This window comes from Meriones unguiculatus, chromosome 8 (assembly GCF_030254825.1).
Source record: "Meriones unguiculatus strain TT.TT164.6M chromosome 8, Bangor_MerUng_6.1, whole genome shotgun sequence".
In the NCBI taxonomy this organism is placed as follows: Eukaryota; Metazoa; Chordata; class Mammalia; order Rodentia; family Muridae; genus Meriones; species Meriones unguiculatus.
The window spans coordinates 50,381,220-50,405,585 of NC_083356.1; positions in this window are offsets into that span (position 1 = coordinate 50,381,220).

The window sequence follows — 24,366 nt, forward strand, 5'->3', positions numbered from 1 at the left end:
GTTTATGCTTAAATCTCTACCTGGTTACAAAAATAGAAAGAATGATGAATTACTGATGTTCTGTGTGTTGTCCAGTTAGTTTTGTATTCAGTCTACATGCGATCAAAAAGGGAGAGTTGATATAGCTGAAAGGCAGTAAAGCCATGTGTTGCTGCATGAAGTCAAATTGCTATTGATTTTCATTTCTGACTTGTTGTAGTGATATCATTTTCTGAGTGAATAGAACAACAGCCTTTTTGGAATACTCTGCTCTTTCCTTTATTTAAAATGACAGTGTCATAAAAACCAGAAGTTGCCACTCGGTGTCTAGGACGTATTGACTCATTTCTAATTCTGGGTGTCATCCTTTTTCTTTAATAATTTTTCCTTTAATAACTTTTTAGAGCACCAACCGAAAAACTAAACATTTATACAAAATCCAAGCTCAAAGAGATTCTTTTTTTTCTTCATTCCAACAGATTCTGGAAAAAAAAAACCATATATATATATATAATGCCTTAGCTTCATTATGGCTAATCAAGTTGTACTTTTTTCATAGCTTCATTTTTTATGATTATATATGCTAAGCATCATATCTGTTCTTTTTTCATATTTATTATTTTTTCAGTCCTTGATCAATTTGCCATCCTGAGAAACAAAGCCCTGATTAGCCTTCTATTTTTCTTTCATATTGCCATTAGCCTCAGTCCCCATTATTCCTAATGAGGCAGGAGCTCATTTCCTGTCATATTTTATCTTAAGAAGATGACCATAAACCCTTTACAGAGCTTTGTAAAGATATTTATTCCACCTATACATTCTAAATACCTTGGAGTATTTTAGACATCAAGGCCATAAAGATTCTGGCCCATCTGGAACCTTTGTTCCAGATGTAATAAGGGAGGGGGAACAATTAGCACATCCTGTTTTTTTTTTTTTTTTTTTTTTCTTAGTAGCAGGGCTATGTGACCCTGGTCACCAGCTAGGAGCTATCTTGGTGGATTGCTCGGCAATGGTATCTCTCAAGTGCAAGCCTGGTTAGTTTTCTGCAGCAGAGCGAGTATGTCTCAACTTGCCCAATTCTTTGTCTAAACTCATATCCAGGACCACAGTTATGTTGCCTCAGGAATTAAATTTCAAATTTTGGACCTCTTAGGTGAAAGCAGGGCCCAGATACTTGATTAATAAATGGCAAGTGAATATGCAACTTACAGAATTCCTTTATCTAATTATTACCTACATATGTTTGTATGTACGTATGTATATGTATGTATGTGTGTTTGTATATATGTATGCATTTAAGCATATCTATCATCTATCTCTCTAAATATTTATCATTCTATAATATACCTACATGTGTATCTTATCTTTCTATGGTTATCTAACTTTTATCTATCATCTATTTTTCTATGTAACTATAATCTATGTACTAAATCAATTTTTAAATTGAAGTAGAAAGTGAAAATGAACACTATATTAATCAGATATGATTAAATGCTTCAATATTTAGAAACTATACATAATATAAGTCGAGATAAACATGACTAATTTTATCAAAGATTCATTACTATAATTAAATCATTGAGAAATTCTCAAGCTTTTGATAATCAATTTACCATGAAAATAGTGGAATAGGTCTTCCTATGATACTAAAGTATAGTATGCCCAGATCAGCTATTTTCCTCTCTCCTTTTTACTTTCTCAGATTTCTGGAAATGACAAGGGGAAAAAAAGGAAAAAGAAAGAAAAATATTCACCAAATTTATGATACTTTTTCTTTCAGACTCATCAAAAATATTTGCTATAATCTTGTCATGTTCTGTTTAGCAATGTTCTGTAAGATATTTAATCTGTTACATTAATATAAACAATAAAAAGACAAAATGTACAATAATTATTGAAAATATTCATCATTAATTATTTCCTGTTGTTTTGATTTATACAGTTTTCCATGGTAAATATAATGCTTCAAAAAGGTTAATAATGGAAAAATTTAAAGTACTCTTAACTGGGAGTAAATCTGGGGGATATATAAATAGGACTGTAGAGCCTTCTATGACTGTGAATGTTTCTGGAACCACCACTCAAAACATACTTACTCAAAAGTGACCAGTCCATATAGTTTCAGGAATCTTGTCTCCGAACTTCCATCTATCTCCAGAGTAAAATTTGAAATGATTTTTAGAAAAGATCTTCAACATGCCTCTTTGTTGTTACATTAGACTGAGGAACTACACCTGCAAAGCACTAAAATAACCCTGCAACCTGGGTATACTCCAGTTTAAATGGTGATTACTTATAACATGATAGTTTATTAAACTTGCTCCAGTATTAACTGAACTCACACAGATCATACAACAGGTAGTAAGCTCATATTTTATAGGTATATTCTTTAACTATAGAGTTGTTTGTATGCTTATGCCTAAAATATGAGAGCAGATGCTCATACTTGGAAATTCTGTTTTGCTCAGAGAAGTCAGTATTTTACACACCCAGTACTTCTTCTTTTCTGTATTTAAAGTAGGTATGAAAAAGAGAAAATAACCTATAAACTAAGTCTAGTCATTTTTCTTAAAAAGTATTATTAAAATCTTTTTGTGTTTTACTTCAGTACAGTCTAATAAGTACAGACGGTCTGTAATTTATCAGAAGTACAGTTTTTTTTTCCTTTTAACTTATGATTATGTGAAAAGAATATGCATTTTGTAGATTTAGTTCTCAGAAATTGAGGTTTTGATCTTTTTCTACCTAATGATATAGTAAGGGTAATGGGACACTCCAAGCCAGCTGCATGCTCACCAGGACAAATATCAATTACTTTATAGTACACTATTCAGCCAAGCCTTTATGTAATTACTAAGCTATTGAATACTCTATACGATTTGTTGCTCTGTTTCTGTGTGTTAACCTTGTTTGAAAACACTATTGTTGCAGTTTACCTTTGTAAAAAGATTCTGATTTAATAAGATGATATCTCTTGTTCATGCTTAAAAAAATAAATAGTGTCAGTCATTTAACCTCTAATCTTTGTCCTGGATTATTTTTTCTACTTTTGGCAACCCTGTGTCCTGAGTATGTCCACAGAAGAGTTGGGTAAATTGTGATGCTTATAGTTTATATCTATTATATGATTTTTATATGATTTTTTATCTCAAATATTTTCAGTTTAAGCCATGCTCATGAGAATGCAATGCTACTATAAATTGAAGGGTGTCTGCCGCGGGAGAGTCATGGCTATGCAGCTTGTCTCTAGAAGTAGGGAAGAAGCTTTCAATATACCGAATAAGAACTTAAATGTCAAAAATATTTATAGTTTTTTATCTAACCCAAGTGATTTTAAAACATTAATCTTAATTATCTCATATTTACTATGACAGCAAAACTCAGAGAATATGAGCAATGAATATAGTACTGACAACACAGAAGCAGCTAAATATTGGACACGGGAAACAATTGATGTTTGGTAAGATGAGTACAAGAGAGCAAAACTTTTGTTAACTGGGAGTGCTATCGCCAACAGAAACTGCAATGAGCATGATTTCAAAAAGAAAAAATGCACGCAAACATAAACTAAGAGTGAATGCTTTTTAATATGATGAATTCCTATTCCTCAGATCTAATCTAACTGTATTTAGTCAATGAAGAAGTCTAATCATATCTCACTGTAGAATATACCAAAGAAATGTTAATTAGTATTAAACCAAATAATTTTGTTTGACTTATGATTATATCATAAAGAAAGAATAGGCAGGATTATTTTCTTCATACTGTCTGTAACTGTAAGTTTTGATTATACCGTTAATAAAATGTTGTATCATAAATTTATTTCAATCTCTTCCAAATAAAAAACTATTTTAAAAATTCAGGTAATACTATTTTGTGACTAGAACTGGCTAATAATCAATTAACATAATACATTTACTTTGATGGAAAAGACGGACTTTTAAATAGAAATATTTATTAGTAGCTGAATATGACCATTGGTTTTCTAAATTTTGTGACTTAAGTATTTTGCTTTTTAGTGAGTTTGTAATTATTAGTATTTGTTTTCAATTTTCCTCTAATTTCCTTAATTTTTTTTCTATATTTCTGTACTGGGGATTGAAGCCAATATTAGACAAGCATTCCATCACTGAGTTACTTTCTGAATATTTTACTTTTATTATTATAAAATATTTTTTATTGATTACAGTTTATTCACTTTGTATTCCAGCTGTAGTCCCCTCCCTCATCAACCTCCCAATCCTACCTTCTCTCCCTTTTCTCCTCTCATGCCCCTTTCTCAGTCCACTGATTGGGTAGGTCCTCCTCCCTTTCCCTCTGACCCTAGCCTATCCAATCGCATCAGGACTGACTGCATTGTCTTCCTCTGTGGTCTGATAAGGCTGCTCCCCCCTCAGGGGGAGGTGATCAAAGAGCCAGCCACTGAATTCATGTCAGAGACAGTCCCTGTTCCCCTTAGTAGGAAACCCACTTGGATACTGACCTGCCATGGGCTACATCTGAGCAGGGGGTTTAGGTATCTCTATGCATGGTCCTTGGTTGGAATATAAGTCTGAGAAAAGATCCCTGTTTCAGATAATTTTTGGTTCTGTTGCTCTACTTGTAGAGCTCCTATCCCTTCTAGGTCTTTCTATCTCCCCCTTCTTTCATAAGATTCCCTGCACTCTGCCCAAAGTTTGGCTATGAGTCTCAGCATCTGCTTTGATACGTTGCTGGGTGGAGTCTTTCAAAGGCCCTCTGTGGTAGGCTCCTGTCCTGTTGACTGTTTTCTTCCTCTTCAGATGTCTGTCACTTTTGCCTTTCTGAGTAAGGATTGAGCATCTTACCCAGGGTCCTCTTCTTGATTAGCTTCTTTAGGTGTACAGATTTTAGTTATATTTATCCTATCTTTTAGGTCTAGTATCCACATATAAGTGAGTATATACCATGTGTGTGTTTCTGCTTCTGGAATACCGTACTCAGGATGATCTTTTCTAGATCCACCATTTGCCTGAAAATTTCATGATTTCCTTGTTTGTAATTGCTTAGTAGTATTCCATTGTGTAAATGTACCACAATTTCTGTATCCATTCCTCGATTGATGGACATCTGGGTTGTTTCCAGATTCTGGCTATTACTAATAAAGCTGCTACAAACATGTTTGAGCAAATGTCCTTGTATACTGAGTGTATTTTGGATATATGCCTAGAAGTGGTATAGCTGGATCTTGAGGTAGCACTATTCATAATTGTCTGAGAAAGTGCAAGATTGATTTCCAAAGTGCTTGTACAAGTTTATATTCCTGTTTAAAGCTGGTAAGTGGCAAAGTTATAAAGAAAGATCTTACCTGGGTCTTTTGATTTCCGAGTTGTTGATTTATGTTGTTCATTCAGTTGGCATATCCTTTAGTAATATGTATTATTTCAAAAGTCAGACAAAACACCACAAGTAAAACTCTCCCAGCTAGGTAGCTATTTTTAACCTTCTCCCCTGTCAAGTGACTTCTCCTTTATCTTTATGTTATGTATGCATATATAACATGTCAGAACTTGTGAACACAAAGTGATATTTAAAAAATAGATTTATTTACTCTGTTCAATAAGTGTCTTGTCTGCATGTATGTATGTGCATTGTGTGCATGCCTGTAACTGCAGAATCATAAGATGGTGTTGAATCCAGGAACTGGGGCTATAAAGTGTTGTTAGCTGCTCTGTTGCAGAACATAAGAAAATAGCCTAAATATTAACCAACAGGCCTACTACTGAAAATAATGCTCCCACTAACATGGAAATGATAACAACCTTCTGAGATCTTGATATCAATTCTTTTAGATACTTACCTATAAGTGAGATTGCTGAGTCCCACAATCATCCTATGCCTTGAAGTTTCTTCATATTGTTCTGTTTTCTGCACAAATGTCACCACTCACATTCCTAAAAACAGTGCACAGCGTTGAAAGTTCTGTGAAACCATACCAAATCTTGCCTGCAAATGGTTTTGTATGAGGTGAATTCATAGATGTGAATGAAACAGTTTTGACCCTCATTATACTCCTTGCATAAAAATGAATTAAATTTGGATTAAATATATAAATAAAATTTATGTATTTTTCAAGAAAAAAAATAAATGTTCTAAGTATAATAGATTAGTATTATAAAACTTCATTCATTCACTATGTGTAAATATACAATAAGAAAACCTGACTATTCTAGTGGACTTAACTTGATGCCTCTTTAATAACTTCCTTTAATTCTACTTCACAAAAATAACAAAACTTACAAAAGAGAGAAATATTAATATTATTAACAGAAAAGTTTATATATATATACATATATATATATATATACTTTGTCTCTCTCTCTATATATATATAAAGACAATTACCATGGACTTTCTTTAATATGTGAACCTATGATTTTATATTTATAAGTACAGATATATTGCTATCTATATCATATATTTATATAATATGAAAGTACAATCCCGACTATCTCTGTCACAGAAGACTAACAGGAAAGGGAAGAAACATGAAATAAGAGTGAGTAAGACACTATGGCTGTAATACCGCTGTGACAATATCATTATGAAACTCACCAGAATGAACATGTATGACTTTAAAATATTTTAAGAATGATTACTACAGAGAAGCTGATTAAACAAAGTGTGTACAGCAATTGCCTTTGTGTTTTATCTTGGTGTTTAGAGTCATAGGACGAGGGCTGGCTTTGCTTTAACTGGAGAAGCACACGTGAAAGGACTGCAGAAAAACGACCTCAGCTTTCTCAAACTACTCTCACACTGTCCCAAGACTCTGTGTATTATTCTTTTGTTTATAACAGGAGGGAGGAAAGCTTTCCAGCAATCCAGTCAGTTTAATTGAAGTTTTATTGATGAAAATTAACTGATACTTTCCCTTTTTGCATTGAGTTTTCATAACTTATTTCATTGAATTAAGACAGATTTTGACAAGTATCGGATAATTATTAGTTATACTTAATACTAGTTCAATAATAGTTTGTGGTAGTGTGGATTAATAGTGTTAAATATGTAGGGAGGGTGGATTCCTATCACAGCAATATATGAGGATGCTTCTCCTAAATGACACCCAAATTAAAGTCAATGAGTAAGTATGATTTCCCAGTATTGTCCCATTTTTATTTACCCTTTAGATGAAAATGTTTAGTAAATTTCTACTCACTCTTTACATGGAAGAGGAGTCACATATGAAGTAGGAAATCTTAAGTGCTGATATTAGTTCTTATGCATTATAAAGACATTGGCCAAAATTACTTGAAACACCATGTGACAAGAATTCGGGTGTATATTTACAGGCAGTGCATAGTTATTCTAAACCATAATTTCATATAAAGAGCCTAATTGTATTATCCTCCAATGTATGCAAGAGAAAAAGAAGTAAAAAGGGGACTGGACAATTATGGAAAATAATGTCTTACATTAATTGGCAAAAAGCAACTTTAATTTTGTTCAATTTGACATCCATAATGTTTTTTATTAGAAATTTGCATAGCTTTCCAGTATACTGAAATCACTTTGTTTTCAAAGAAACATTACTTATTTTAAAAAGTATATAATGTAATATAAACATAACAATTTTATGTTTCATTTTTATTGAAATCATTTTTAATAACTGAGAAAGAGTTTTATTGTGGCTTTTCTTCTTGATGCTGACTTTATCTCCAGATTTCCCCATAGAATATTGCTCTAATGAGCTTTCATAACTTGGAGAAACTTCATTAATTCTACTGTTGTACTTCTGCAATGCAAGCAATATAAAGATAAACTGAAATTTTATTTTTAGAAATTTTAGCTGCCCATAAGTTTCATAATATTCCTGTAATTGTCATGATAGGAGTTATATTTATATGAGCACAAAATAATGCATTTACTAATATATTGATGATTACTAAACAGAATTTTATTTGAGGAAATATACCTAAAGATGAAAAAATATTTCCAAACTTATTAGAATATTTGTGGATGAATAATATACTTTCTTGCAATGATACAGAATCCACCAAGAATTCTTCTTTTTCTTTTTATTAATTACACTTTATTCACATTGCATCCCCCCATAAGCCCTTCCTTCCTCCCCTCCCAGTCCTACCCTCCCTCCCTCTTCTTCACGCATTCCCTCCCCAAGTCCACTGATAGGGGAGGTCCTCCTCTCCTTCCTTCTGATTTTAATTTATCAGATCACATAAGGAGTGGCTGCATTGTCATCTTCTGTGGCCTGGTAAGGCTGCGCTCCCCTCAGGGGGAGGTAATCAAAGAGCAGTCCAATCAGATTATGTCAGAGGCAGTCCCTCTTCCCATTACTATGTAACCCACTTAGACACTAAAATGCCATGGACTACATATGTGCAGGGGTCTTAGGTTATCTCCATGCCTGGTACTTGGTTGGAGTATGAGTCTCTGGGGAGACCCCTGTGTTCAATTTTCTGGTTCTGTTGCTCTCCTTGTGGGGTTCCTGTCCTCTCCAGATCTTACTATTTCCCACTTCTTACATAAAATTCCATGCACTCTGCCCAACAGAATTCTTGTTTTAATTATATTTGATAGAAGTGGAAGATGAGCTTTAAAATATTTTTATTTATTTTCATTACAATTTATTCACTTTGTATCCCTGCTGTGGCTCCCTCCCTCATCTCCTCCCAATCCCTCCCCTCCTCCTTCTTCTCCTCCTTTGCCCCTCCCATAGTCCACTGATAAATGAGGTTCTCCTCCCCTTCTATCTGACTCTAGCCTATCAGGTCTCATCAGGACTTACTATATTGTCTTACTCTGTGGGCTAGCAAGGTTGCACCCTCCAGAGAGAAGTGATCAGAGCCAGCCACTGAGTTCATACCAGAGACAGCCCCTGCTCCCCTTACTAGGGAGACTAAGCAGCCTATGGGCTTCATCTGAGCAGGGGTCTAGGTCCTCTCCAGGTCCTTGGTTGGGAAAATGAGCTTTTAAAACTTACAAATATACTACTAGATATAGAATAAGGTTTGTAAGATTAATGTCTCTCAGTAGGTTAAGGAATTATAGTCCAGGAGATTTTTATATTACTAACTTGCATAGGACTGCTGGAATTTTATTCAAAGGCAACATTAATTTCCTTGTTTTTTATTGCTGAGTAATATTCCATTGTGTAGATATACCACAATTTGTGCATCCATTCCTCCACTGAGGGGCATCTGGGTTGTTTCCAGCTTCTGGCTATTACAAATAAAGTTGCTACAAACATGGTTGGGCAAATGTCCTTATTGTGTACTTGAGACTTTTTTGGGTATATGCCTAGGAGTGGTATAGCTGGATCTTGAGGAAGCGCTATTCCTAGTTGTCTGAGAAAGTGCCAGATTTCTTTCCAGAGTGGTTGTATGAGTTAACATTCCCACCAGCAGTGGAGGAGGGTTCCCCTTTCTCCACAACCTCTGCAGCATATGTTGTCTCTTGAGTTTTTGATCTTAGCCATTCTGATGGGTGTAAGGTGAAATCTCAGTGTCATTTTGATTTGCATTTCTGTGATGGCTAATGAGGTTGAGCATTTCTTCAAAAACAAGGAAATCATGAAATTTACAGGTAAATGGTGGGATCTGGAAAAAATCATCCTGAGTGAGCTATCTCAGAAGTAGAAAGATGAACACGGTATATACTCACTCATATAGACATATAATATAGGATAAACCTACTAAAATCTGTACACCTAAAAAAACTAATCAAGAGGGAGAACTGTTGCTAAAAATGCTCAATTCCTATCCAGAAAGGCAAAGAGGCTGGACATCAGAAGAAGGAGAAAAGAGGGAACAAGTCAGGAGCTTGACACAGAGGACCTCTGAAAAGCTCTGCCCTGCAGACTATCAATGTAGATGGTGAGACTTATGGGCAACTTTTGGGCAGAGTGCAGGGAATCTTAGGAAAGAAATGGGAAACAGTAAGATCTGGAGAGGACAGGAATTCCACAAGGAGAGCAAGAGAACCAAAAAATCTGAGCACAGGGGTCTTTCCTGAGACTGATATTCCAACCAAGGACTATGTATGGAGATAACCTAAGACCCCTGCACAGATGTAGCCCATGGCAGTTCAGTATCCAAGTGGGTTCCATAGTAATAGGAACAGGGACTGTCTCTGACATGACCTGATTGGCCTGCTCTTTAATTACCTCCCCCTGAGGGAGAAGCAGCATTACCAGGCTACAGAAGAAGAAAATGCAGCCAATCCTGATGAGACCTAATTGACTAGGACCAGAAGGAAGGAAAATAAGTCCTCCCCTATCAGTGGACTTGGGGAGGGGCATGCATGCAGAGGGTGGAGGAAGGGAGGGATTGGGACAAGAGGAGGGAGAGAACCACAGGGGGGATACAAAGTGAATAAAGTGTAATTAATAAAGAAAAGAAGTTATAAAAAAACTATCAAAAAAGGCAACATTAAATTCTATCATATATGAATATGTGTTTGTTCCCATTATTAGGTTAATGTCTTTTCCAATGTTTGAAAGAATACTAAAATAGTTTAATAATATGTGTAGTTATCAGGTACTATATTTGGTATTCTTATTTAGAAGCAAATTGGTTAAACTTTACTGATAAAAATCTGTTAGTTACTATGTGTTCATGTCATAAAATACCATGATCAAAGATATTAATGAAAGAAAGGGTTTATTTTCTTACCAGTTTCCAGATGGCTAGAGTCTAGGGCAGAGGCAAAAGATGGGCATAGTGTGTGAAACTGGATGTGGAATGCTTACAGAGAGACAGCACAGAGACAGCACTGGGAGGGTGAGAGGCTTTGAAATGCAAAAGATAATCCCTGGTGACATCTCTACTTCAACCATCCAACATCGTCTAAATCTTCAAAAACAGTACTATCAACTCTTGCCCAAGTTTTCAAAATCTAGATTCTATGGAGTACATTTCTCATTGTATCCACTGTAATGATTAAAAATATTGATAATTTTCATAAACATCAACCACCATTTTACTTTATTTTTAATTAATTTTTAGTTTTTATATTAGTTAAAGTTTACTAAATTTGTATCCCAGCTATAGCCCCCTCTCTCAATCCCTCCCAATCCTATCCTCCCTCCGTCATCTCCTCTCTGCCCCTCTCTAAGTCCACTGATAGGGGAGGTGCTCCTCTCCTTCCATCTGACCTTAGCTTATCAGGTCTCTCCAGGACTGGCTGCAATGTCTTCCTCTGTGGCCTAGCAAGGATGCTCCTCCCTTGGGGGGTGGGGGGGAGAGTCAAAGAGCCAGCCATTGAGATCATGTCAGAAACAGTACCTGTTCCCCTTACTAGGGTAGCCACTTGGAGACTGAGCTACAGTGGGCTACATCTGTGCAGGGGTTCTAGGTTATATCCATGCATGGTCCTTGGTTGGAGAAACAGTCTCAGAAAAGACCCCTTTTCCCAGATATATTTTGTCCTTGTGGAGCTCCAGTCCTCCCCAGGTCATACTTACTCTCCCTTCTTTTATATTATTCCCTGCACTCTGCCCAAGGTGTGGTTATGAATCTCAGCATCTGCTTTGTTACACTACTAGGTAGAGTCTTTCACAGGCCCTCTGTTTTAGGCTCCTGTCCTGCTACTTGTTTTCTCATACTCCAATGTCCATACCATTTGTCTTTCTAAGTGAGAATTGATCATCTTACTCCAGGTCCTACTTCTTGTCTATATTCTTTTTTTATTATTAATATTTTTATTTTTAAATAATTTTATACATTCACTTGTATCCCAGCTGTAGCCCACTCCCTCTTTCCCACCCAATCCTCACCTCCCTCCCTCATCTCCTCTCTGCCCCCTTCTGAGTCCACTGAGAGGGGATGTCCTCCTCTCCTTCCATTTGGCCCTAGCTTATCAGGTATCTTCAGGATAGTTGCAATGTCCTTATCTGTGGCCTAGCAAGGCTGCTCCTCCCTCAGGGGAGAGGGGAAGCTCATGAGTTCATGTCAGAAACAATTCCTGACCCCCTTACTAGGGAACCCACTTGGATATTGAGCTACCATATGTCTGAGCAGGGGTTGTAGGTTATATCCATGCATGGTCCTTGGTCGGATAAACAGTCTCAAAGAAGACCCCTGTGCTCATATATATTTGGACCTTGTGGGGCTCCATGTCCGTTCTAAGATATACTAATTCCTCCTTCCTTCATGTGATTCCCTACACTCTGCCACAGGCTTGGTTATGGGTCTCAGCATCTGCTTTGATACACTGCTAGGTAGAGTCTTTCAGGCACCTTCTGTGGTAGGCTACTGTCCTGTTACTTGTTTTCTCCTATTTCCAATGTCCATCCCCTTTGTCTTTCTAGATGAGGATTGATCATCTTATCCCTGGACCTCTTTCTTGTTTATCTTATTTAGGTATACATATTTTATAACGTTTATCCTATCTTATAGGTCTGTATAAGTGAGTATATGCCATGTGTGTCTTTCGGTTTTGGGGATACCTCATTCAGGATGATTTTTTTCTAGATGCCACATTTTGGCTGCAAAATTCATGATTTCCTTGTTTTTAATTGCTGAGTAGTATTCCATTGTGTAAAAGTAGCACAATTTCTGTATCTATTCCTCCATTGATGGATATCTAGGTTGTTTCCAGGTTCTGGCTATTATAAATAAGGCTGCTACAAACATGGTTGAGCAAATGTCCTTGTTGTGTACTTGAACATCTTTTGGATATATGCCTAGGAGTGGTATAGCTGGATCTTGAGGTAGCACTATTCTAATTGTCTGAGAAAGTGCCAGATTGATTTCCATTGTGGTTGTACCAGTTTACATTCCCACCAGCAATGGAGGAGGATTCCCCTTTCTCCACAGCATCTCCAGCATGCGTTCCCTCTTGAGTTTTTGATCTTAGCCATTCTGATGGATGTAAGGTGAAATCTCAGGGTAGTTTCGATTTGCATCTCTCTGATGACCAGGGAATGTTGAACATTTCCATATGTGTTTCTCTGCCATTCTATATTCTTCTACAGAGAATTCTCTGTTTAGCTCCATACCCCATTTTTTAATTGGGTCTCTTGGATTATTGCCTTTTAACTTCTTTAGTTCATATATTCCAGATACCAGCCATCTGTCAGATGTTGGGTTGGTGAAGATCCTTTCCCAATCTGTAGGCTGTCGTTTTGTTCTAACGACAGTGTCTTTTGTTTTACAAAAGCTTCTCAGTTTCATAAGGTCCCATTTATTGATTTTTGCTCTTAGAGCCTATGCTAATGGTGTTCTGTTCAGGAAGTTGTCTCCTGTGTCAATGAGTTCTAGGGTCTTCCCCACTTTTTCTTCTAACTGATTTAGAGTATCTGGTTTTATATTGAGGTCTTTGATCCACTTAGACTTTAGTTTTGTGCAAGGTGATCAATGTGGATCTAGTTTCATTTTTCTGCATGTAGACATCCAGTTGGACTAGCACCATTTGTTGAAGATGCTGACTTTTTCATTTGAATGGTTTTGGCTTCTTTGTAAAAAATCAAGTATTCATAGGTGTATGGGTTTATTTCTGGGTCTTCTATTTGGTTCCATTGATCAACCTTTCTGTTTCTTTGCCAGTACCAGGCAGTTTTTATTATTATTGTTCTGTAGTACAACTTGAGATCAGGGATGGAGAAACCTCCAGAGGATCTGTTGTTGTACAGGATTGTTTTGGAAATTCTGGGTTTTTTGTTTCTCCATATGAAGTTGAGAATTTTTCTTTCAAGATCTATGAAGAATTGTGCTGCTATTTTGATGGGAATTGCATTGAATCTGTAGATTGCTTTTGGCAGAATGGCCATTTTCACTATGTTAATCCTACTGATCCATGAGCATGGGAGATCTTTCCATCTTTTGGTATCTTCTTTGATTTCTTTCTTCAGAGACTTGAAGTTTTTTTGTTTTGTTTTGTTTTGTTTTGTTTTTTCAAACAGGTCTTTCACCTACTTGGTTAGAGTCACCCCAAGATACTTTATGTTATTAGTGGCTATTATGAAGGGTGTTGTTTCTCTGATTTCTTTTGTCTTGGGTATACAGAAGGGTTACTGATTTTTTTTTTTTAGTTAATTTTGTATCCAGCCACTTTGCTGAAGATGTTTATCAGCTGAAGGAGTTCTCTGATTGAGTTTTTGGGGTTACTCAGGTATACTATCATATCATCTTCTAATAGTGATAATTTGACTTCTTCCTTTCCAATTTGTATCAATTTGATCTCCCTTACTTGTCTTATTACTCTAGCTAGGACTATAAGTACTATGTTGAAGAGATATGGCTAGGGTACGCAGCCTTGTCTTTTCCCTGATTTCAGTGGAATTGATTTAAGTTTCTCTCCATTGAGTTTGATGTTGACTATAGGCTCGCTGTATATTGTCTTTAGTATGTTTAGGTATGTTCCTTGTATCCCTAATCTCTTCAAGATTTTAAACATGAATGGGTGTTAGATTTTGTCAAATGCTTTTTCGGCATTTAGGGAGTTGACCACATGGTTTTTCTCCTTCAATTTGTTTATATGGTGGATTACATTGATGGATTTCCATACATTGAACCACCCTTGCATGCCAGGGATGAAGCTTACTTGGTCATGGCGGATGATATCTTTTATATGTTCTTTGATTCGGTTTGCAAGTATTTTATTGAGTATCTTTGCATCAATGTTCATAAGAGAGATAGGTCTGAAGTTCTCTTTTTTGTTGGATCTTTCTTTAGGTGTACAGATTTTAGTATGTTTATCCTATCTTATAGGTCTAGTACCCACTTATAAGTGAGTATAAGTACCCACTTATAAGTGTGTGTGTCTTTCTGCTTCTGGGATACCTCACTCAGGATGATCTTTTATAGAACCACCATTTGCCTGTAAATTTCATGACCATTCTCCTTTAGGATGAAATAATTTTTAAGTCTGGTAAATTAATAAAATCCTTTTAAAATCATATATCAAAATATAAATTTTAGAAAGTTTTCTATATGTACTCATTTATCAGTTTCTCTACTTTTACAATAAACATTAACATGCTGTGTCTTGAGACTCCCTCATAAATGAATACTAGATCTATACTATAGGATAAACATGCTAAAATCTATACACCTAAAGAAGCTGAGCATGAAGAAAGTCCCCGGGTAAGATGATCAATCCTTACTCAGAAAGACAAACGGGATGGACAATGGAAGAAGGAGAAAACAGGAAACAGGACAGGAGCTTTTTACAGAGGGCCTCTCAAAAACTCTACCCAGCAATGTATCAAAGCAGATGCTGAGGCTCTTATCCAAACTTTGGGCAGAGTGCAGGGAATCCTATGAAAGAAGGGAGAGATAGCGGGACCTGGAGAAGACAGGAGCTCCACAAGGAGAGCAACAGAACCAAAAAAATCTGGGGTCTTTTCTAAGACTGATACTCCAAGGACCATTCATGGATATAACTTAGAACCCCTGCTTAGAAATAGCCCATAGCATTTCAGTCTCCAAGTGGGTTCCCTACTAAGTGGAACAGGGACTGTCTCTGACATGAACTAAGTGGCAGGTTCTTTGACCTCCTCCCTGAAGGGGGAGCTGCCTTGCTAGGCCACAAAGGAGGACAGTGCAGGAAGTCCTGATGAGACCTGATAGGCTAGGGTCAGATGGAATGGGAGGAGGACCTCCCCTGTCAGTGGACTTGGAGAGGGGAATGGAAGGAGTTGAGGGAGAGAGGGTGAGATTGGGAGGGAATGATGGAGGAGGCTACAGCTGGGATACAAAGTGAATAAACTGCAACAAATATAAAAAAAATAAAAATTTAAGTAGAAAAAAAGAGACTCAGAAAGAGTGGAAGAATCAGAATACAAGAAAGTCTGTGAGAGTCTCCCAAAAATGGCTAAATTATCAAGACCAAAACAATGGTAATGTGTTATGCTAATGTTGAATGAGGAAAATTTCATGGGTCTCCACACCTACACAATGAAGAACAGGTCATTAATGACTCTCAAGAGAAATAGAATTAGCCTATCAGAGCAATGAGCTCCTTCGCTGGTTATAAAATACAAAGTGTTTATGCTTGAAATTAAATATATACAAACAATAAAAATGAACACGCCAAGTTATATTTATATACTTGTGCTAATAATATAATACCAATGTCACGGAGAGAAAGAGAGACTACCAGTTTGAGAGTGGAAGAGTAGAAGTAGGGCTAAAAGGAGGGTGCGATATAATTCTATTTTAATAAAAATGTACACATATACACATATATTTACACAAATATATATATAAGCAAGGTCAGAAAGTTAGTTTAGAGGAGATAGGGAAGGTTTAATTGGTATCTGGAGAATTAGGGAAAGGGAGTTAAAACAGTCAAAATACATTATATGCATATTTGAAATGCTCAATAGATTGTCAAAAACACATTAAAGGAAAAAATGTTTCTTGAAGATATTGACTGCATCATTTTTTCAGGAAGCTCCAACAAAGACTTGGTCTTCAACAAAGACCCATTGTTTTCTTCAAGAAGTCATGCTATAATTGTTTGATGAGAAATGTCTCGTCAAGACCATAATCTGGGTGCCATAAATGATCATTTCATTCCAGGCTTCTTTTCCTCTGGTAGAATTTCACCTCTGAATTCAGGTATTTTTTGATAGTGATTAGAGCGTGAAGTACTTAAGACTGAAAAGTAAATGTTATTTTTCATTCACACCTCCTTAAAGATGTATTTGTTTTATGCTCACCTTATCTTATATATGACTTCAAAACTTACATAAAACATGACACATTTTATTTCAAATGTAACATTTGACATTAATAAATGTATAGTAAAAGCCCAAGTCCCTGAATTGTTTTCTAGACATGAACTCATGATCATCTGCTTGTGTCAGCCTTCTAAATGCTCAGCTTAGATGCATATGCTATCATTCCTTGCTTTTACTTTGTATTTTAGAAATATATGTAAGAGGAACCAACTGCGTGTCCATCCATTCGGTGCATCAAATATTTTTAAATCTCAAGACAATATCTTATAAATTGACTTGATCTACATAAACTTTCTTCCCTTAATTTATCAAGCAAAAGTAGTGTCCACATGATAGAGTAAATGGCAAATGTCTTTCATGAATGCAGTGGTTGCCTTTCTAGACAGAACAATTTACAAGTTTGTTTACACATTTGGTTTTCAGAAAATTTCTCCTCAAAGTCCTCAAGCCATTCACACTTTTGAAAATTCTTCACATATATACAGGGAATTTGTTTTAGAAGTCCACTGATTTAAAATATTTAATTAATTTACAAAGGACCACTTAGATGAAGTTCTACTTAAGTTCAAATATCCTTACTTTTATTAATGGGAAATATTTCACAGAAAAGGGCCACTGATTTTAATGTCTATAATTATCACAATGCTATATTTATCTATCTCGTTTCATAACAACACTATTCTCGTTGTTTCAATCTATAAATATGTACTTGTATAATAGAAAAGAGATATTGTTATTTCATACAATTTAAAGTAATAGACATAGAAGTTAAGTCTCAGGAAATAATATAGAAATGTAAATTCTCAAACAGCTTTATCTACATTTCAAGATAGTAAATTTTATTGTAGTGAGGTAATGAATTTCAAAGGAAGGATTCTTTTTTTAACTTATGTTTTGGCTTTCTTTGCTTTAGTTTTCTTGTTATATTTCATAATAATACAATACCACAGCATTATTACAAGACAAAGATTTCAAATTCAGTTATTGGGGAAACCTCACAATTTTGTTTTAAAAATATTAATCATAGTAATTGCTTAAAATTAGTGCTATATGCTAAAATACTCTGCCTTTTCAAGCTGGACATTTACTTCTCTTTTGGGAGTAGGCTATAGAAAGGTCAGAACATAACACATGCTGGAGAGGTTGTGGAGAAAGGGGAACCCTCCTCCACTGCTGGTGGGAATGTAAACTGGTACAACCACTCTGGAAAGCTATCTGGCGCTTTCTAAGACAAATAGGAATAGTGCTTCCTCCAGACCCAGCTATACCACTGCTAGGTATATACCCAAAGTTTGTTCAAGTACACAAAAAGGACACTTCCTCAACCATGTTTATAGCAGCTCTATTTTAATAGCCAGAACCTGGAAACAACCCAGATGTCCATCAACGGTGGAATGGGTACAGAAATTGTGGTATTTTTATACAATGGAATACTACTCAGCAATCAAAAAGGAGGAAATCATGAAATTTGCAGGCAAATGGTGGGATCTAGAAAAGATCATTCTGAGTGAAATATCCCAGAAGGAGAAAGACAAACATGGGATATACTCACTTATATAGACCTATAAGATATGATAAACATAATGAAATCTATACACCTAAAAAAGATAATCAATTGAGCGGACATGGGGTAAGATGATCAATCCTCATTTAGAAAGACAGATGGGATGTGCATTGAACGTATGACAGGAGTCTACTGAGCGCATCTGAAAGATTCTAACTAGAAGTGTTTTCAAAGCAAAGACTCATGACTAAAACTTTGGCAGAGTACAGGGAATCATAAGAAAGAAGGGGAGTTAGTCTGATGGGGAGAGGATAGGAGCTCCACAAGGACCAAATATATCTGGGCACAGGGTCTTTTCTGAGACTGACATTCAACCAAGGACCATGTATGGATATAACCTAGAACCTCGACTCAGATGTAGCCTGTGGTAGCTCAGTAACCAATTGGTTTCCCAAAGTGAGGGGAACAGGGACTATTTCTAACAGGAACTCAATGACTGGCTCTTTGGTCTCCCCACCCCCGAAGGGAGGAGCAGTCCTGTTAGGTCACAGAGGAGGGCTTTGCAGCCAGTCCTGAAGATACCTGATAAAACAGGATCAGATGAATGGGGAGGAGGTCCTCCCCTATCAGTGGACTTGGAAAGGGGCACGATGGAGATGAGGGAGGGAGGGAGGGACTGGGAGGGAATGAGGGATCGGGACACGGCTGGGATACAGAGTTAATAAAATGTAACTGATAAAAAATAATAAAAAAAATTATTAAAAAGAAAAAAAATAAAATAAAAAAATAACAAAAAAAAGAAAGGTCAGAGCAATGTTGGCATTCCAGAGTACAATTACTGTTTCTTGTCTGAATTGGCTACTACAGAGTTCATGAACTAGTATCAATCAGTTGTTTGATACATAGAGATATTGAACTTATTGAAATTGAGAAAAATATGCAGAGAAATAGAGTATAAAAAAAGAATTAGGGTCATAAAAGAGGTGGGGAAAAACTTGGGAACATGTGGTAATTATTTAATTTTTCTTCAATACCAAGACATCACTAGGTCTAAAGCTACAACCTATGTGCTATATTGAATATAATAAAAAAATAAATATTTTAAAAATTATGGCTTCCCCTTGGTGAAACTTTCTCATGAAAATGAAAGGTTTTCTTTCACTCTGGTCTCATGATACTATATTTTGAATTTCTCTCCATCAATTTATCAGTAATATCTCTATCCCATTGGAGAAATACATAAAAAATAAAAAACTAAATATGCTCAAGTACACATAAAGGACATTTGCTCAGCCATGTTCATAGCAGCTTTACTCATAAAAACCAGAACCTGGAAACAACCCAGATGTTACTCAACTGAGGAATAGATACAGAAATTGTGGTACACTTACACAATGAAATACTACCCAGCAATTAAAAACAAGGAAATCATGAAATTTGCAGGCAAATGGTTGGATCTAAAAAAGATCATCCTGAGTGAGCTATCCCAGAAGCAGAAAGATACACAAGGTATATACTCACTTACATGTGGATAGGAGCCTTATAATACAGGATAAACATACTAATATCTGTACACCTAAAGAAGCTAAGCAAGAAGGAGGTCGCTGCGTAAAAATGATCAATCCTCACTCAGAGAAAACAGGATGGACATTGGAAGAAGGAGAAAACAGGAAACAGGACAGGGGTCTACCACAGAGAGCCTCTGAAAGACTCTACTTAGCAGGGCATCAAAGCAGATGCTAAGACTCATAACCAAACTTTGGGCAGAGTGCAGGGAATCTTATGAAAGAAGGGGAAGTTAGAAAGACCTGGAGGGGACCGGAGCTCCAAGGAGAGCAACAGAACCAAAAAATCTGGGCACAGGAGTCTTTTCGGAGATTGCTACTCTAACCAAGGACCATTTATGGATATAACCTAGACCCCTGCACAGATGTAGCCCATGGCAGTTCACTATCCAAGAGGGTTGCCTTGTAAAGGGAACAGGGAGTGTTTCTGACCTGAACTCGGTGGCTGGCTTTTTGACTACTGCCCATTGTTTTCTGGAAGAAGAATGTACACTCAGCCGTTGAAAGATCTTTCTGGCACCCAAACTTTTATTTTTTAAACAAATATTCTATTATTTTTTAATGTAAAAGAAACTTGATCATAATATTTATAATATAAAAAGTTTAGACATGATCATTAATTTGAGATAACATTACTACAATCATGGTCATTCACCTATCATCTGCTATTAATGAAAAAATGTTTACTGTATTTCTTGTCTTTCTTCTCCCATTCTTTTATTTTTCTCCTACTCCTCTTTCTTCTTTTTCTCCTGTTTCACCTTTTGTTTTTCTTGTCTTCTTTTTACTGCTAGAATACACACACACACACACACACACATTCTTATTGAAAGAAAATCAAATTATATATCTCTATATTTTAAGTATATATGCTCTATATAATAGTTATATAAAACTGATTTTAATGAAACTTCATGCCTTCCATAAATAAAAGCTTTTAACAATTTCTCCTTTTACTCTCCCTGTAAAACCAAAGATAGTCAGAGCAGTCATCAGACTAAACTGTCTTATGTTCCACATGTCCTGATTTTCTGACTGATCTGGTAGGAACTGAAGCAGTGTGGTTCTGGAGTAAAATGAAGAATATGGAGAAGCTCAATGGAATACTGACCCCAGGAATAAATTCATGCAAATTAGGGGATCTGATCTTTGACAATGGTGCCAGGAATGCACAGTGGGGAAAGACAAGTTTCATAGCAATAACATTGGGAAACCGCATACTCATATGAAAAAAGAATGATGTCCCTGTTTGATACATAAAATCAGTTAAAATGGTTTGAAGACATAAAATATCAAACTATAAAGTTCCTGAAAAAAAAAAAAACAGGAAAAATTCTTAACATTGATTGAGTCAATAGTTTTATTAGTACAACACCAACATATAGGAAATATATATATATATATATAGTATTACAAAAGGAAAAAAGTGGACAAGTTAGAATACACCAACCTTATAGTTACTTCACCACAAAGGAAACAATCAATGGGACTAAAAGATCACATATAAAATGGAAGAAAATATATTCAAACCATTTGTCTGACAGATGACTGATATCCAAGATACATAAGAAAAAGTCAAAGATACATTTTTGAAAACTGGAACAGACATTTCTTCAAAAACAAAAAGAGAACTAAATTACAAGTAAATAAAAATCAAAAGAACAATGATATATTAGCTCATAACAGGTGATTGAAGCAGATGCTGAGACTCACATTCAAACTTTGGATAGAGCACGGCTAGTCTTATGGAAGAAAAGTTGAGGGTAGGGATAGAAGAACATGGAGGGGACAGGAGCCCCATTTGGAGGCCAACAAAGTTAAAACAACCTGAGCTTAGGAGACCTTGAAGAGACTGATGCTCCAACCAAGGACTATGCATGGAGAGGACCTAGACCCCCTGCTCAGATGTACCTTATCAACAGCTCAGTCTCCATGTGAGTTTCCTAGGAAGGGGAAAAGGGACTGCCTCTGTCACGAACTCAATTGCCTGTTCTTGATCACTTGTCTCTGGTGATGCGGCCTTACCACGCCACAGAGGATCCAGGCAGTCTGATGACTCTTGATAAAATATGGGCAGATGGCAGAGAGGAGAACTCCCTTTTTCAGTGGACTAGAGGCAGGGGTTTGGGGTGAGGAAGGGTGAGGGAGGTAGGGTTGGGAGGAGTTGAGGGAGAGGTCTTCAATCTGGATATATGATGAATAAAATGTTAAAAGATAAAAAGACACAAAATTAAAAAAAATAATAAAATTTCAGGAGAATGTGGAGAAAGTAGAACTCTTTCATATTATTGATGAGAATATACTGAATTATAGAGTTGAAAGGTTGTCAAAACACTAGAAATACCATATGATCTAATAACGGCATTTCATACTATTTATCCAAAATTACTGATATTACCATTCTGAGGGGATATTCTGTATTCTTTTCCATTTATGTTCTGTTTTGTCACTGTGATAAATTAGATGAAGTAATTTATAGGGAGGGAAGGGTTAATTTGATTTTGGTTTTGTAGGTTTTATTTCACAGGCCTTCGGCTCATGGTTCAATCAATCCGAGAAGGTATTCATTGCAGAAAGAACCTGTCGAGTGGACTGTGAGAGGGAAGCAGAGAAAAGGTGGATGAGAAGTAGTAAAAGGAGAGAGAGGCCGAGACAGAGAGAGAGAGAGAGAGAACAAATAGAATGTCTCCTGCAGCTCTCAAGCACATGTTCTAATTTTTTACTGGAGATCCCATATATTTATTATTTATTTTAATAAACTTTTCACTGTTTTATAATGCGTTCTTCATACTTTCATACATGTACACCATTTTTTAAATCGTCTATAACAATTTACCTTCTCTTGACCCTCTCCTACTCTTCTTTTATCTTTTCTCAATTAGCTCCTCATCTACTTTCATGGATTTTTTTTTTTTTGAGACTCAAGGAGTTCTACTAAGGTTGGTCACCTAAGTGTGAACACCTGAGGCATGATATACCACTGAAGAAAATATCTTCCATCCCCCACTAATAATTATTATCACAATATAATGACTATTAAATTATCTTCATATAAAGTCTCAAGACTTGTCAGAGCTCTGTGTTCCCTTTTCATTTCTAACTTACTGTTCTGTCAGACCCAGTCTTGCACAGTAGTGTGTGGGTAATCAGAGTGGCTATGGGCCTCATATCTTAAATCTTCCATTATGTTTCAACAATGACAGAGGGTGGTACTAATACATGACCTTTTCAGCACCTTTCAAATCCAAACTATACCAAATATCAATCATGAAAGTCAAAATATCACATGATCTGCACGTGCAATATGTTTTCCAGTCTAGAAGACCTAATATTTGCACAGACATAAATGAACAAGTTTGAAACTGTGCAAAATATTATAAAGCAGTTTCTGAAAGAGAAATGTAACATAATTCTACTTGTATGATGCTTGCAAGTAGTTTAAAGCACACAAGCATAAGCAGAATGATAAAAGTGGCAGACATTCTATTAAATGTGATATATAATAATGAGAAAATACTGGAGGTATTTATGAGCAAATTTGGCCAATGTGGTCTGTCTCACTGTGTTGACCAGTTCTTATATATGTTAGGTTGCTTCCATCCCCCAAAGATGTAATATTTGGTACAATCTTATTTTTTTTCAATCTTATTTTTTATATTAATTACAGTTTATTCACTTTGTATCCCAGCTGTAGCCCCCTTCTTCATTCCCCCCAATCCCACCCTCTTGATGATTATATTTTAAAAGAATGGCCATTGAGATTTACAATCCTAGCTGAAAACTGGTGCGATGAACAATTTTTAGTGCTAAGTTGACGGGCTTAAGGGAAATACAGATAGATTGTATAATAGTTAGCCTTAGTTGTTAACTTGACACATCTTGTAACACAACCTCAAATAAGAAATTACTTTGATCATATTGGTCAGTACCCAGTTTGTGAGGCCTTTCTTGATTGTTAATTGATGTAGGACTGCCCAGACCACTATGCTTAGTGTCGTACCTAGGGAGGAATGTTGGGCTTCATGAGAAGGATGCCTATTCAAGCCAAAGGAACGAAGCCAGTAAACAAAGTTCCTACATATGGTCTCTGTTTTAATAATTTCCTCCAGCTTTGTTTAGGCTTCTCTTAGTGATTGACAATAGCCTGCAAGCCAAATAAACTCTTTCCTAAATTTCTTTTGGTTTGTGTGTTTGTTTGAACAGTAGAATGGCCCCCATAGGCTCATATATTTGAGTATTTCGTCTCTAGTTAGTGAATGTATTTGGTAAGACCTTGCTAGACTAGCTGTGATCTGTGGTGGAGGAGATGTGTCACTGAAGGTAGACTTTAAGGTTCCAAAACCCCATACCTCAAAATACCCAGTTTCATTTTCTCTGCTAGCTGCCTACAAAATGCTATGGAAATGTAGCTTCTCAGCACCATGCCTACCTGAGCTTCCCAACATGATGGAAAGCTTCTGAAACTGTAAGTAAACCCTCTATTAAATGTCTTGGTTATGGTGTTTTCTCTGAGCAATAGAATGGTAACTAAGTCAGTTGGTGTTTGATAAAGCAAAAGAGAAGCAAACTACAATAGGTGGTAAAACGTCATTTCCAGATATTGTGATGGAGGGCACCTATAAGACAGACTGTCCCTGAGTCAGAATTCT